Raw genomic sequence first — 15,911 nt, 5'->3', positions numbered from 1 at the left:
AAAGCCCAAAGGCCGGTATGGACCTCAAAAAATAAGTTGAAACCACTGTCTCCGTATGTCGTGGGCTATGCATGTTAAAATACAAAACCTAGGCCTAGCTGATACTTGTTCGCCCTCTGGAAAAAAAATGATACCAGGTTCCCGAGCGAACTGGATTAAAGAGGGGGTCGGCGGCATGACTGAAGAAGCACATCAGGAGCAATTTTTTTTCTTCAGTGGATGGCTCTCGATAGCGTTTTTTTTCTTGCCTCTGCACCATAAAACTTGTATTTTTAGCCTCCCAGTCTGTGGTGGTGGACCAGCAGCCCATTTGCTGGGCGGGCCAACCTACAGAAACCAGCACTTGATTTTTCAACAAGCCCCAAAAATAACGCAGTACTATGTTTGTTTTGAGGCCGAAAACATTACGGCAGGGGTTGAGCAGGGGAGAGGGGAAGACAGAGTAATATAAAGATTAAAAAGAGCTGATGCGCCGTTGCTACCCTAACAAAGTGTTGACGCTCAAAAGTGGCACGGTTATAAAAAGTAGCTGGAAGCTATGTCAAGATTAAGTCAAACTTATTATTGAAAGTCACCATGAGATGGCTCTCTTCGAGAAGATCAAGATAGATATGAAGATGGTGCAAAACGGAGCTCACGTGCAAAAGATATGATAATTTCGGAGATACCCGTGTTGACATCAGTATAGAAAATAGTATAAAATCTTATTAAAATGGCCTCGGATGAGAAAGTCTTCAACTGCAAAGTTCTTCGTCTCGTTGAAACGGTTGATTTTCATATAAAAATCGTCTTAATCCGAGGTTGTATGCAAAAGTTACAGCCAGTATAAGACACTGCTACACTGGATGGCCGGACACTCCGGGAAAACCATCCGGGTTTTGATTTTCTCTGTGGATGGCCGGACACTCCGGGCATGTTCGTCCGGGTTTTGAATTTCGCTGCTGCAGACTTCATAAAACAGCCGAAACCCCCCTCGAGATGGCCTCAGATCAAAAAACGTTCAACATGGAAGTTGTTCGTCTCGTTGAAACAATCAAGATTGCTTTTGGGCTCGTTTCCATCCGAGGCCCTTTACTCACCCAAACATGGTCCGCAAGGTGCAGCCAGATTTTACCGAACAGTTTTGGAAAGTTCGGACCAAACAAATCCGAATTGGACTAGGGTTTTGGACGTGAATTGAAGCCTTTTCCTTGCACGGGAAGTCCAGCCGCCTCTTATACAATTAAGGGGTGACGGCCGATTGAACAACACACAATCGAACAATCAATCTACCACTTTTTATCTTTTTATATTTTCTCCTTAACCCTAATTCTTCTTCTTCTTGTTCTTCGTTCATTCTTCTTCATTCCAGGGGCGGCGAACCTCGAGGCCCTAGGGGCGATCAGGTCGACCTAGGGCAGCCCATATCCTCCGCGTGCCCTGACGAGGTCCCTCCCGGGCGTGTGGGGTTTCGGGTCCTCAAAAGCGCCCGCCGGATTGCATGCGTACCGCGCTTCCAAACGGGTCTCCTTCGACGTGAGCTGCGATGCATCACCCCCGGCGTCGAGGGTACACGGTGACGTGTTCGTGTGTGAACACACTTTTTGGCGACTCCGCTGGGGAAGAAGCTTTGAACGGTCTCAGGCCCGTTCTTGCTACGAAGAGATCGTCATCTAGGGTTTGCAATCTACAAAGGTAATATGAACACCCAATTCCCCTTTGTAGATGCAAATAATTCATATGTTGTTGTTAGATCATCTAATGAGCATAATGTATCGGCTAGCCCTAGCTTTATCAATCATGCATCTAATTATGTGCAAGGGCCGATGCAACAAAATCTCCATGATTCTACTTCATATAATTTTAGCAACATGCAACATATGTATCCCAGCTCCCATGCATCGGCAACCCCACAAACTTATATGCCGATGAATAACATGATGAGTTCGGTTAATCAAGTTGAGACACCCTATATAGGAACTTCCAATGGTATGCAACAAAGTGTTTCAAGTTTTTATTCATCGGCAAATAACTTGCAGTGCGTTAATCCAAACGTGTCGGTGGATAGGGCAATTGGCCATGTTACTACTAGTTATTTGGCCAATTACCCTCAAACATCATATGCTACATGTAATGCTACTAATTTTTGGCACCATACGCAACTGTTAATGTCCATAATTCGGCTCCGCACCTTCATGGTCATGGCCGAATAAGTGAAACTTCTACAGGAGCACAAATGTCTTCACCTACTACAGTGGCATATCATGTCCCCCCTACACAATTACACAATTTCGGAAACATCTCATTGCCGAAAGAGTATAAAAGCATCGGGGGGCAACCATATCCAGACTGGGTGGTTGAGAACAAGCTTACATTTTCTTGGGATTTGTGCAACTCCATTCAACATGAACTAATAGAAGGCGGGAAGCCTCATGACTTTGCTGCAGTAAAAGCTATAGTTGTGCAAATGATGCAGTCGCCTAGTGTTGTACCATCCAGTGTACCACCTAAACAATCGCAAAGTTTCGGCACCTCATTACCGAAAGAGTCTCAAAGTATTGGGGGGCAATGTCATGACGAGTGGATGGAAATTGAGATGAAAAAGTTTAAAGCTCGCCAAGCTGAGATGTGGGCTAAAATTAGACGAGAGCGAGAAGGCTTGCAAATTCAAAAAGATAAAGTTGTTGATTCAAGTAACAAAGAAAATTCGGTTATTAGAAAAGCCGAATCAAGTAGTATATATTCCGAGTCCATCAATCCCAAAGAGGCAAGCATTATTGAGAAAGGGCATGGAAAGCATAGCAAAGCAGCCATACTTGATTTTTTCGAAGTCAATGGAACCTACTTCCTGCCCTATGAGTTCCGTGCCATAGAAATTGACAAGCCTCAAGGACAAGAACAAGTAGTCAAACAAAGTTTGGCTGACATGGATCTTCGAAGCAATGATGTACGGAATCAAGAAAAAGATGATGACAAGGTGTTGGGGAGCCATCCAAAGATGGAGCAAGACGTTCTTCAAGTGGCACCACCATCATGCTCTCCCAACATATTTGAAGAGGTATGGTTGTCAAGTAATTTACCTATTTTCAGATTTGGTCACAACTTTGTTTTTGATGCATCTATTAGACAAATCCTCACAAGTAATTTTGAAATACCAATGAAGAAGGGTAATTTACTTGTTAGCAATAAAAAATTTATTGAGCATATCGGTCAACCCATTGCGCCATTTATAAAGACCGATAATGACTTGTTGTTGCAGCCAGGGCTTTCCCCATTGCTTTATCTAGAGATCATATCTAATTGGGTGGCTTTGCTTGTTTATTACTTGGCTTCAATTTGGTGTCAATTGAGACATGTATGCTCTAACTATTATTATTTCAGAAATTTAAAGCCAAGGTTAAATCCTTTTGAGAAAACCGATGCTATTATGGTATCTTATCGAAAGACATCGGATATAGAGTGCAAAACACATTGCATAGCCGAACGGGGAGACTCCAAATCTGAACCATTTGTTTGCTTACCTCCAAAGTCGTACGCACACCAAGATTGGCTAGAAAACAAAAAGTATACCTTCGATTCAAACATGTGTGATCAAATTTTTGATTTGTTGTTGAAACATTACATTAGAATTCTTGATCACTGTATCAAGCCATCAAACCAAGGACGAATGTATTGCAGGTTGCATCATTCGTTCAAACATAATTTTGAGGATTGCAATATGTTTCGTCAAATAGTTAAATCGGCCATTGAAAAAGGACGATTGAAATTTGTTGAGACACCAAGAGATGATCAGTCTATTCCGATTGGTCATGATGGCAAAAAGTTTATGCATCGGCTACTTCAAGCCGATCCATTTAAAGAGAAAGTAAAAACTGCAGGTGATGGGATCAAGCTTTCAAGAAGTGAAGTTGTTAAAGAGCATAATGAACATAATCTTGAGGGTGAGAATTCCATCGAAGCTACAATGGAGATGCCAAGGACTTGGGCCAGCAAGCAAATCCAATGATCGATGAAAGCAAACCAAAAGAAAACAAAGGCCGAAACAAGCGCAAGTGGAAGAGATCAAAAATCACCTTCGCTAAACTATTGTATAAATATCAAAAGAAGAGTGAAGATAAGAATGTTTATCGGCCAAATCATGCAAAGAAACCAAGATCACCCCCAAGGCGCAAATATGAGGATTGGTATTGGCAAAGTGATAATTTTAATGCAACATATTCATATCCTTATTTTGGGCCACCAATGCCAATACCGTGGATGCCTCCCTATGCTCATATAGATACATATTCATCATGGGACAGGTATGATACAAGGGCACATTCTCCATCTTATTCTATACCATCTCACCAATACTATGCAGCTCCAAGGAGATCAACATTTGAACAATCACGTGTCAAAGACCGTTTCAATCATAAGGAATCGGTCCAGAGCTCAAGGAAGAAGAAAGAGGTGGTAAAGCAAGTTTACCGCATGAAAAGAGATGGTCGTAAGTGTGCTGCTTCAGATTTGATCTCAAATAACAAAGAGCCAATTAAAGTGTTGACATTGGCTACAAAAGGCAAAGAAGTGAAGCAATCAATTGATAAAAATCAGAGCCAAATCTGAAGAAAAGAACTTGAGGGTGCACAAGGCCCAAAAAGAGTTGCCATTGGTTGAAACAAAATCACAGCCGAGATGCCCACTCGGTTTATCATATTGACAAAAGAAGAAATTACAAAATCTTAGTGCACAAGAGCTGAAAAAGAAGAACATGGCATGGGTTCCCAAGAAGATCAATCAAGACAAAAATGATGTGCATGCTTCTGTTGCAACAAGTACAATAAAAGTGAAGAAGGGAAATAATGAAAGCAACAAACAATTAAGCCGAAGGTGCGCATCACAACATCAAAATCTTCGGTTAGCACATCATCCATTTTCTTCAACCATGTCGTTGATGCCTTTGCCATGGAATTCATCCCTAGGTATGATCAATTACCCTCCATGGATTTATTTTGATCCATGGATGCAACATAATTTTCTATATCATGAGAGGGTATTACCAAATTACCATACATTTGGTTAGTCACATTGTTGCTAATACAAAGGGGACGAAATATTTTATTCCTATTTTATTTATTTATTTCGGCTATACATAGTTTGGTGGGTGAATTCTACATGGACCTCATGTTAATGGCCGATATTTATCTATCGCCCTAAGAATATGTCAAAGCATGGCCGGTGTAGTATCCTAACATCGTCCTTAGTTCAATTGGAGACCAAAACAAGCCTCATGTCGCTTAAAATATTTTTTCACAATGATCAAAGCCGAATATAAAATTTTATTCGGTTTGGAGCTTTTTTTGCCATAGGTGCTATACACATTGAGGCTTTCGGTGATTCGTTATGAGTAGTGCAACAAATATCTAAGGGCTATGAATGTTTTGACGAATCACTTGTAGTTTATCTTGAGGTATGTCTAGATGCAAAATTTACCTTGGTTGCTTTAAAATTGTTCATATTTCTAGGCATGACAAATCAAAAGAGTTCGCACAGCAAGCATCCGGCTACTATGTTAATCATGGTGTATTGTATTTCTATCAATTGCCGATGCTTAGTCTCGCCAACATAGGTAAGGCTGAACCAAAGTCCATCGCTTCGGCCACTAATGATTTTTTATGCAGGCAAAAAGTAAGAATTGAAGAAAGTTTATTGTTGATTATTTGCAAAATCCTAGCAAAAGGGCGAGCAATATGGTTTGGAGGATGGCCTTGAGATACATATCTATGGGACCTTATCATCAGAAGTTGAGAAGGTTTCGTCCAAGCTTGCATCAAGGATTCAAAAAAATGATGGCCGATATATAATTATCGCCATAAGCATATAAATGGCCGATGGTGTGTTGACATCGTCCTTAGAACCAACACGGTGCATGTTATTTTTCGGCACACTAGCTTTGCCGAAAAACGGGGGGGCATGTGTTGACGCTCAAAAGTGGCACGGTTACAAAAAGAAGCTTGAAGCTATGTGAAGATTAATTCAAACTTATTATTGAAAGTCACCATGAGATGGCTCTCTTCGAGAAGATCAAGATAGATATGAAGATGGTGCAAAACGGAGCTCAGGTGCAAAAGATATGACAATTTCGGAGATACCCGTGTTGACATCAGTATAGAAAATGGCATGAAATCTTATTAAAATGGCCTCGGATGAGAAAGTCTTCAGCTACAAAGTTCTTCGTCTCGTTGAAACGGTTGATTTTTATATAAAAATCGTCTTAATCTGAGGTCGTATGCAAAAGTTACAGCCAGTACAAAACGCTGCTACACTGGATGGCCGGACACCCCGGGAAACCCATCCGGGTTTTGATTTTCTCTCTGGATGGCCGGACACTCCGGGCATGTTCGTCCGGGTTTTGAATTTCGCTGCTGCAGACTTCATAAAACAGCCGAATCCCCCCTCAAGATGGCCTCAGATCAGAAAACGTTCAACATGGAAGTTGTTCGTCTCGTTGAAACAATCAAGATTGCTTTTGGGCTCGTTTCCATCCGAGACCCTTTACTCACCCAAACATGGCCCGCAAGGTGCAGCCAGATTTTACCGAACAGTTTTGGAATTTCGGACCAAAGAAATCCGAATTGGACTAGGGTTTTGGACGTGAATTGAAGCCTTTTCCTTGCACGGGAAGTCCAGCCACCTCTTATATAATTAAGGGGGGACGGCCGATTGAACAACACACAATCGAACAATCAATCTACCACTTTTTATCTTTTTATATTTTCTCCTTAACCCTAGTTCTTCTTCTTCTCGTTCTTCGTTCGTTCTTCTTCATTGCAGGGGCGGCAAACCTCGAGGCCCTAGGGGCGATCAGGTCGACCTAGGGCAGCCCATAGCCTTCGCGCGCCCATACGGGGTCCCTCCCGGGCGTGTGGGGTTTCGGGTCCTCAAAAGCGCCCACCGGATTGCCTGCGTACCGCGCTTCTGGACGGGTCTCCTTTGACGTGAGCTGCGGTGCATCACCCCCGGCTACGAGGGTACACGGTGATGTGTTCGTGTGCGAACACAAAGTAGGTGCAATTCTTCTTAGGAAGAAGGTGTGCCGTTGACACCCACACGTCACATACCCCACAGTAGGCATACTAACAAGTTCACACACAAATACAACAGAAAAGGTAAACATTCGTATCAAACTCAAGTTCACAGGACACGTTCATATTCATATCCAACATTCACTATCAACAACTCAAAAGATTCATATGTACACAAGCTCAGCATACCTATGCATCCAAATGATTGATAGATCACACGACAATATTCATGCATAATTCACAAAAAGATTCAGATATACACATGTTCAGTATGTTTATGCATCCAAATGATTGAGATCACAGCCAATATGATCCATGGACGAACTTTAATTAACTAGGGTACAGACTGGTAAATGGTGTTCAGTCGGAGGTACTTGTTAAAATTAGTTCTTGTACGAGTAAACTTTCGAGTACATAAGAGGCAGCACAGACAATCCAAACTTTGCTTGTAGGTTTATCCTCAAATAGTGGCCTCGTGCCGAGCGAGGTTTGAGCAACTTGGCCACTACTTTCATCCAACTAGTTTACTAGATCATCTTGGTCCTATAGCCTGCCAAAATTCTACATTGCAGACAAGAAAGGAGGCAGTTGAGAAAATGAACCACCCAAATTTTTTGTGCAGCTCAACTGAAATGGAGCATCCCTAGTGTGCGGACTGATTAAGTGCCAGATGAATATACGCGTCAACCAACTTGTCTGGAATCTTTAGACTCCATGCCATACAGTTCGCTACCATATCTGCCGATAACCAAAAGGCACAAGTTGGGACCAAAGACTACACTGTGTTCTTCTGGGCTATGCGCCAAGCAATATTTTTGGCGTTCACTCTCCTAATACTTGGGAGTTTGACAACTGGTTGACGCCGGTTGACACTCGAATGAATATAGGCACTTCTTTTCAACATCCATGCTTGTCTGAGTGAACTTTGGAGTACATGGCAGCAGCATAAGTATCTGTCCATCTGATCATTTTGTGTAGTTCTACTGAAATCACCCAATGCAATGATTTGCCTGCGAGTTCAGGCTCCAAGTTACTCCTTTATAAAATTGGCAAACAGTAGCACAATACCAAATTAACAATACATGACAAGCACAATAATCAGGATAAAGCCCAGTACCAACCTGTGTGAGGTAGCATATCAATTACTATTTCCTTTCATTGGAAGTCGAGACAAGCGACTGACAGGAAACGAAGGAAGCAAGCAAGCTGAGACAAAGCGACTGACATGAAGGGAAGGAAGCGGTCGAGGCAATGAAGCACCCAAAGTTTTTGTGCAGTTCCACCAAAATCGAGCATCCCTGTTGGCACGTATATTGAGAGAGTGAGATTACTGTAATAGTGGGACTAGTTGATGAAACATACACTAACAAATAGAAACACCCTCATTATCTTAATGGGCAAAGTTAGCAACATAGTAGTCTTGCTTAAAGAGAGGTATTAGTTTATTTAATCAGTGCCAATTAGCTCAACACTCAAAACATTGCCATGTATCATAGGTTGCAAAACTTTAACGTGCAAAGATAAAGGAGTTTCTCATGACAGTAGCAACATAGTAGCACAATACATATATAGGTACAACAAACTAATATGGCTGAAGGCCTTAGGCTGGTACCAACCTGCGCAAAATATGCTTATTCAAGTAATTCCAGAAGAGATGATAAAGCACTCACTGGAATCACTCAATAGTATATATTTTTGTGCACTTCAAATGTATGGTTGAAATAACTCTTGTTTACCAGTGGTGAGATTATATCAAAAGATTATCAAGAACTACTAGCAGAGTTAAAGCACTGGCTGGGATACAGTTCATTGTATTCTCTAGTGCAGTTCCACTAAAATGTACAATTGGCACAACATGATCCCTGTTTGCACAAGTAGGAAAAAGGTGAAACCTTCATTAGCTTAGTGAGAAAGGATAGAAAGACAATAGCTTTATTATGTCATGACACTACCAAGATTCCCTCCCTCCTCCACCACATGATTCACCTCCAGATACATATATACACATACATGATTCAGCATCGGGTGCTACTAAAGATTTGTTTAACTCTGACGGGAAAATTAGGCAGCAATAAATTAGTGCTACTTAAGTACTCCTGATTAATTAAGTGACCTTGCAGGAGAGACGACAGAAGTGGAAGGGCTCCCTAGAGGATCGTCTCACATGTAAGGGAGACATTGCCGGAGCCCTTGAATGGCCTCGACTGAGGCCTCGGCTTCAGCAAGATCAACTTGGCACTGTTGATCGTGTAGAGCTGGGTCACACATGCATCGAGAATCTGGTTAATTAGTATGATGTGTCGTTAAGCCAAGTACTACTATGCTGCATTTCTCTATCTATCTCTACTCTATTATCTATTACTCTTATACTCTTACAAAAAACAGATTTGGTGATCTTGTTGTTAAGTGCATCTCGATGTTATGTGTAACGAACGAGCATCTTGCTAGTCTTCCAAGTAAATTAAGACTAGTAGCAACACAACAATACAACACCACTAGCAAGATGTCAGGATAACATAGGACGGTACCATCGTGTGATCTTCTTCATTTCCTCCTCCTCCTTCTTCTTCCTCTTCATGCTCTGTTTCTCTTTCTCCTCACCAGTTGGTGAAACCAAGTACATGATTGGCCTTCTAGTTCAGAATTGGTTTTGTCAGTGAGGGAGTACAATTGTACTAGTAAAAAAATAGCATTATTTTCTCATGGCAGTCGGAAAATAGAGATGAACACATGCATTAAATATCATTCTTACCTAAAGGAAGGTTATGGCGCCAATATGGATGATGAGGATTGGAACACAGATCTCCCTTTGTGCAGTTCCACTGAAATGAACCAGCTGTTCCATTCTGACATTCTAGTTAAACAGCACAAAAGTCACTTCTTTTAAGAAGAGTTTTGTGCAGTGCACCAAAAGGTCACAACAGCAACCAGGTGAATTGGATATCCCTGTTTGCACAAAAAGGTACAGAGGAAATAGTCAGAGTCTCAAACAATTACAGGCAAAAACATTTGGCTAAACTTGTCGATAATAGTGGCATGGCTTCATTTTTACAAGGGACATTAGATTAAGAACAGCTAAATATTTGGTATAAGGGCATGGGACAGTGGATGCACCAGCAGTCCAGCACCAGGTACGTAAACAGGGGCATAAAGTGGTGATTCATAGTTTGTTCCCCCGAGAAACAAACATCCAAGAAACATATCTGGGTTAGTCCCATTTTTGTTCACTCTAGCCACCTACTCCTATGTGTGGATAGCAAATCTAGTCCTGGTCATACCACTGTGTACAATGTTACCCCTATATTTCCCTTTTCGACCAAGATACCGGTTGAATGACCAGTCTGTACTACTTTCACCCCCTTTCCTTCCTGTTTGTACCAAGTCCGATGTACATACTAAATTCCCCCACCCCCACTTTATTTCGTGTTTGAACCAAGTACTCCCTCCATCCGGAATTACTTGTCATCAAAATGGATGTGTCTAGAACTAAAATACATCTAGATACATCAATTTCAATGACAAGTATTTTCGGACGGAGGGAGTACAAGATTCGACTCCATGAAGTAGCTTTACCTCTAATAATAGAAGAAAAAAATACTAGGTGACGTTGGACCATCCGATCGAGAGGGGCTGAGAGGTAGAAAATGATGCACATGCAGCAACGTAACAAGCTAGGGAGGTAGAGCTAAGGCGGTTTCGAACAAAGATATACCTGAAGGTCGTCGGGATGTGGATAGGTGGGCGGCGGGAGGCCGGATCCGCCCACAGGCAACGACGAAGGGATCGGTGGACCTCCCGCGCCGGTGCTCGGCCAGAGACAATGGTGCGGCCGGCAGTGGGTCTCCTCCCTCGCTGTCGACGACGGCCTAAATGCTGCCCCTCCTCCCCTTCACTGGCAGAGGGGGATACGTCCGGATCTGTAACCAGCGGTGAGGATAGAAAGCCAGTGTTTTTTGCAGGGAGAAAGACAGTGCTAGTACCCCTATCTTGTTTAGATCTGGAGAGGATGAGAGTGTGTGAATAGAGCAACCCTAACAAGCAAGCGCGGAGGCTCCAGCCTATATATACGTAGTGGGGTAGTTTTCCTTTTTCACTCCATCAAAACAATTGTTTAAAATTGTGTACTACTACATCCGAAGTCACGGTTTTTTTAGTTGTTGATTGTTTTTTGAGATAGCTACCCGCTTGTTCCAAGTGGTGTTACGGTGTGCCAGGTTGCACTTTGTATCGTTCAAGTCTGGTACTACAAGTCCCTCCATTAAATGAACAACCACCCCCTCATAAAAATTGTGAACAAGCCCACGGCTCAAATTAGCGGAAACATGGGTTGCCCCAACATGCATTATTATTTATATTTTCTACTCCACATGTCATAGACACAAAAATAATGTGTCATAGACACAAAAATAGTGGCAAGATTCCCTTGGGCAAGCCAAAGTGTGTCTAACAATTTGAGCAACTCAGGCTAGGCAAGTGTGGCAAGTGTGGGAAAAATAATGTGGCAACATAAGACAAACATAGTCACAATCCAAACAGCCCCGTAATTTTTTGTGACGTGCATGAAAATTTGGTTAGTTAAATTTGTAGTCAAAATTTGGCAAGGTGCATCAAATCAACACATGCAAGTATCAAAAGGAAAGTCACGCCATGCATGCATGCATTGTACTCCCTCCGTTTCCAAATATAAGTCTTTTTAGATATTGCAACAAGTGACTACATACGAAGCAGAATATGTTTACATACGAAGTAGTCCATTTGAAATGTGTAAAAAGACTTAGGCTGGACATAGTGGGGGTAACATAAGTAGTATCATGCACTTGGGACTTGCAAACATGCTTATGTGGCAGGCAATTAAAGAAGAGAGAGATGGTTATAGTAACATAGGTAGATACCGTAACAAAATAAATGTGATGCTACTATGTGTCATGCATGTCAATAAATGAGACCACCTATGATACTAATCTATGATACTATGCACTATAGAGATAAGTAACATAGACTAGTAACATATGCATGTTACTAGTCTAAGTTACTCCCCACTATGACCAGCCTTATATCGAGTGCAGTGCTTTGATGTGTCGCATCAACTCGTACAAGACCGAGAAATTTGATTACTCCAATGCCCTCTCCCTCACGGACTGAGCTTCAGTGCCTTAATTGCACCTGCCTTTGGCTGCATGACAGGAGGGCCAACCACCTATTGGGCCCACCAGTCATAGATGCAAAGGCAGGAGCAGTAAGTAGAAGCTTTCGCTACACGCTATCCCTCCCGCACGAGGTGGACGGACATGCAGCAGTGGATTCGATACTGTAGAAGTAGGAGTAACATCATTGTTCGTCTTCTCGAAGAGGCGAAGAGCCAAGCGCAACCCGAACGTGGCAGTTGTGAACGCTTGCGTGGTGCGGTGCCTTGGAGCCCGCATATAGTAGCCAGGCTCTTACACGAGAAAAAATTGCTATTGTTTAACAATTAAACTCCATCATCCATTGGTTGATACTCACTCTGCATAGGTCCACGCGCTTAGCACCATTTCCTCCTACGGTCACCAATGTTTATTTGCTAATTAATAGCATTGCTTGCAATGAACTAGCCATTGCAAGTCATTAAAAGCATGCACACCTCCCATCTCTTATTGGTTGATATGTCAAGAAACAAGAAACAAGGTAGAAGTTAATGCACCGCACCTAAGTGTTTTGGGACTATTTGGTTTTCGTAAGATGACTTACACACCTAGACGGAGGGAGTAGTAGAGCCCTGTAAACCAGAAAGGAGTATTTGCCTTTCTAGAGATTTCAACAAGTGACTAGACAACACCGCGTGTAGCCGTGCAGTACTCCCTCCCTACCGATTTATAGGGCTCAAATCTCAAATCTCATGAACCAAGGCATTTTGCGATTGGAGGAATGTACTACCTCCGTCTAGGTGAATAAGTCATTCACATAGTTCTAGGTTGACGATTTAACTATCTACATATGTATTATATGTGACAAAAAATACATATTTAGAAACTACATCCGTGTAGAAATCTAGTGATATACTTTTCATGACATATAATGCATGTTTAATTCCTCAAATCAATGACCTAGAACTACGTGAATGACTTATTCATCTAGACGGAGGTAGTATCTCATACTACTTTACAAAACTACCCTAATTAAACTCATGCATTAATTACGTAGTTCTCTCGTTTTTGTCTCCGCCTTGGTCGCGGTGCACAATATTGAGCACTCCTATATGACTAGCCGCTCTATCTACATGCGGGACATTTCAAAGCATCCGGGCCCGCATGCCATCCACCAAATCACAGCGAGGTGCTACAGTCGAGACTCACCCGTCACCCCGGTGTGGCCGTCATGACCCGTCATATCACAAGACCCACACCTTTACCAGCAGTGGTAAGGTGGCCTCCAAGTTGGACTGGATGAAGCAACCATCATTTCACTGGAACGCTCATTCAAGACCTTTCTTCCCTTTCTTCAAGAAAACCTCACTCCAGGCTACTCACTTCTGCCATTTTTCTTCTGTACCGATGAAGGAAAGGTGGGCGAATCAATTATGCTGCTATATTTTCATTCCAAGAATCTTCTTTTTGCGAAGCACCGACCGATTCTCACATCCTATTCTTTTCCTGTTTTCATTACGATTGTGGTTTCCTTTTGATTGCTTTTTTTTGTCAGTTCATTGATGGATCCTGGAGCACTAGGCAAAGAGTTGCCGGTGGAACACCCACTGGAGACAGCGATCTCCAAGAAGCGAGCACCAACCAACGAGTTGACCATGTTGGCGGGCCAACCCATGGAGACGAAGAACTCCAAGAAACAAGCACTGGCCAAAGAGTTCAGGACGTTGGCGGACGAACTCCTCAAAGAAAGTTGGAAGAACAGCAAGGGCCCCACCGTGCCTACCCCAGGAACTCTGATTGCCACCTATGTGAGGCTCAAGACCGAGTTTGAGGAGATAGTCGCCGTTGAGAAGCAGTATTCCCCTGGCAAGGTGATGGCCCCCATCGAGGACGACGAGATGGCCTCGGAGGGATGAGATCCCCCGGTGAGCTGCACAAGGTAAAAAATAATGGCTTATTACCATAGTTGTGGTTTTTGATTATTTGCAATGTGCTTGCTAATATGTTAGGGTTGTGCAGGTGCCGGTGGACGTCGTTGATGATTCCGATGTCGTGGCCCGTCCTGTTGGCATCATCCCGGAGATCGATTCTGATGCCGCTGTCCATCCTGTGGATATCGCCTCAGAGATCGATTTTGATGTCGCGGTCAGTCCCGTGGACATCGCCCCAGAAATCGATTCCCATGCCGCTGTCCGTGCTGTGGTCATTGCCCGAGAGATCGATGACAAGAAATAGTTGGTCGCGCTAATCCTTCAGGGTAGTTTGCATTGATTTGTGTTTAGTTACCAGAACGATGCATGTTATCAAACCATCTTAGGGCTAGTGCACTGTCTTGTGTGGGCGGATCTTGCTACTTTCGTTTGACAGTGAATCATGCGATGAATCATGCGAACCCTCTCTGAGTTATGGAAACAGATGTATCCTCACCAGCTTCTGATCTAATATATGGCATGCTTAGATGTAAGTTTGAACTGTTTATCATATTAGCAGGGCTTGTTTGATGATTCTTGGTGTTAGTACGCTAGCTACTGTGCGAGCTATAGTACTTGCAAAACACACACCGAAGAGAAACGCTGGGGCTGATGAGCTCATGGTACGCTTATACTTATCCCTCGTCGATCGACCAATAGCCCTAGCTCCTAAAATTGTAGGCTTAGCGATCGATCAGAAAATAGTCGACACGAATACATTCAGGCCTCATTTGGTTCATAGGGTAGGAAAATCGTAGCAAAAGTACAAAGAACGTGCAACACAAAATCATAGCAGTGCGGAGACGTACTCCCTCCGTTCCAAAATAGATGACCTAGGCGGGCTAGTTTGGCCTAGTCGGTTTCAGTGATATGATGTGGTACAGTGCCGTCCAGTATTCGCGTGTGGTAGCAGTATTGCGGGTACAGTAAGTTTTCTTGAAGAAGCGGAATTCAACGAAGTCATGATGGTTCCTTCGTCCGAACAACTTATAGTGGGAAAGGTTGGGCCTGCGATATGACCGGGGTAGACCAGGATAATTTTGTGCATGGCAGGTGGACCAGTATGGTCGACGTCCCACATGTTGGCGAATGAAAGTATTCTTTCCTTTATAGAGGACGAGCAACGAGTATTCATTGTTTATTTTTTATGAAAGCTATTGTCTCCACTATTACTCCTTGACTTTGTCAATGCCTCTCTCTCCTCCACATAAGCAGGGACTACTTGCTATGCATGCGACGGGCAGCTAGCGTCTTGAGGGGACAGGGCGGTCAGAGCGGGCTCCGGAAGCGGTCCGGACTCCAGCATGGCCCACCTCACATTATCACGATATATTTCTTGGAGTCCGTGCGTGGCGGGCGGGCGATCTCTTCTCCCTCCCCCGTTTCTCTCTTCTCAGCCGACACCCGCAGAGCGATTAGATTTTGGCTATCGCCGGTTTATTCAATTATAATCCCACATGTCAGTGAAATTGCAAGACAACGCGTGTCCCCTGTGGTGAGCGGCGTGCAAGCTGGACTGTCGGGGGTGCGACACATACGAGTCGTAAGTGTGCCGCCTTTTCCTTTAGAACTTGTGAAGCGTAACATTTTCGCGTGATCGATCGATAAAATGACGAGGGCGGTGCTTTCCCGCTCGTTAGGCGGGCTAGTTCGAGTGATATGACGTGCTACAGTGCCGTCCACTTGCTCCATTTTTATGTAAGCAAGATAAAAAATGGAGGACTGTTAGCGATTATAGCATGATAGTTAGGGCATCTCCAGCGCTGGCCCACAAA

This window comes from Triticum dicoccoides, chromosome 2B (assembly GCF_002162155.2).
Source record: "Triticum dicoccoides isolate Atlit2015 ecotype Zavitan chromosome 2B, WEW_v2.0, whole genome shotgun sequence".
NCBI lineage: Eukaryota > Viridiplantae > Streptophyta > Magnoliopsida > Poales > Poaceae > Triticum > Triticum dicoccoides.
The sequence above is the reverse complement of the archived record's forward strand: the minus strand, read 5'-3'. Positions refer to the sequence as shown.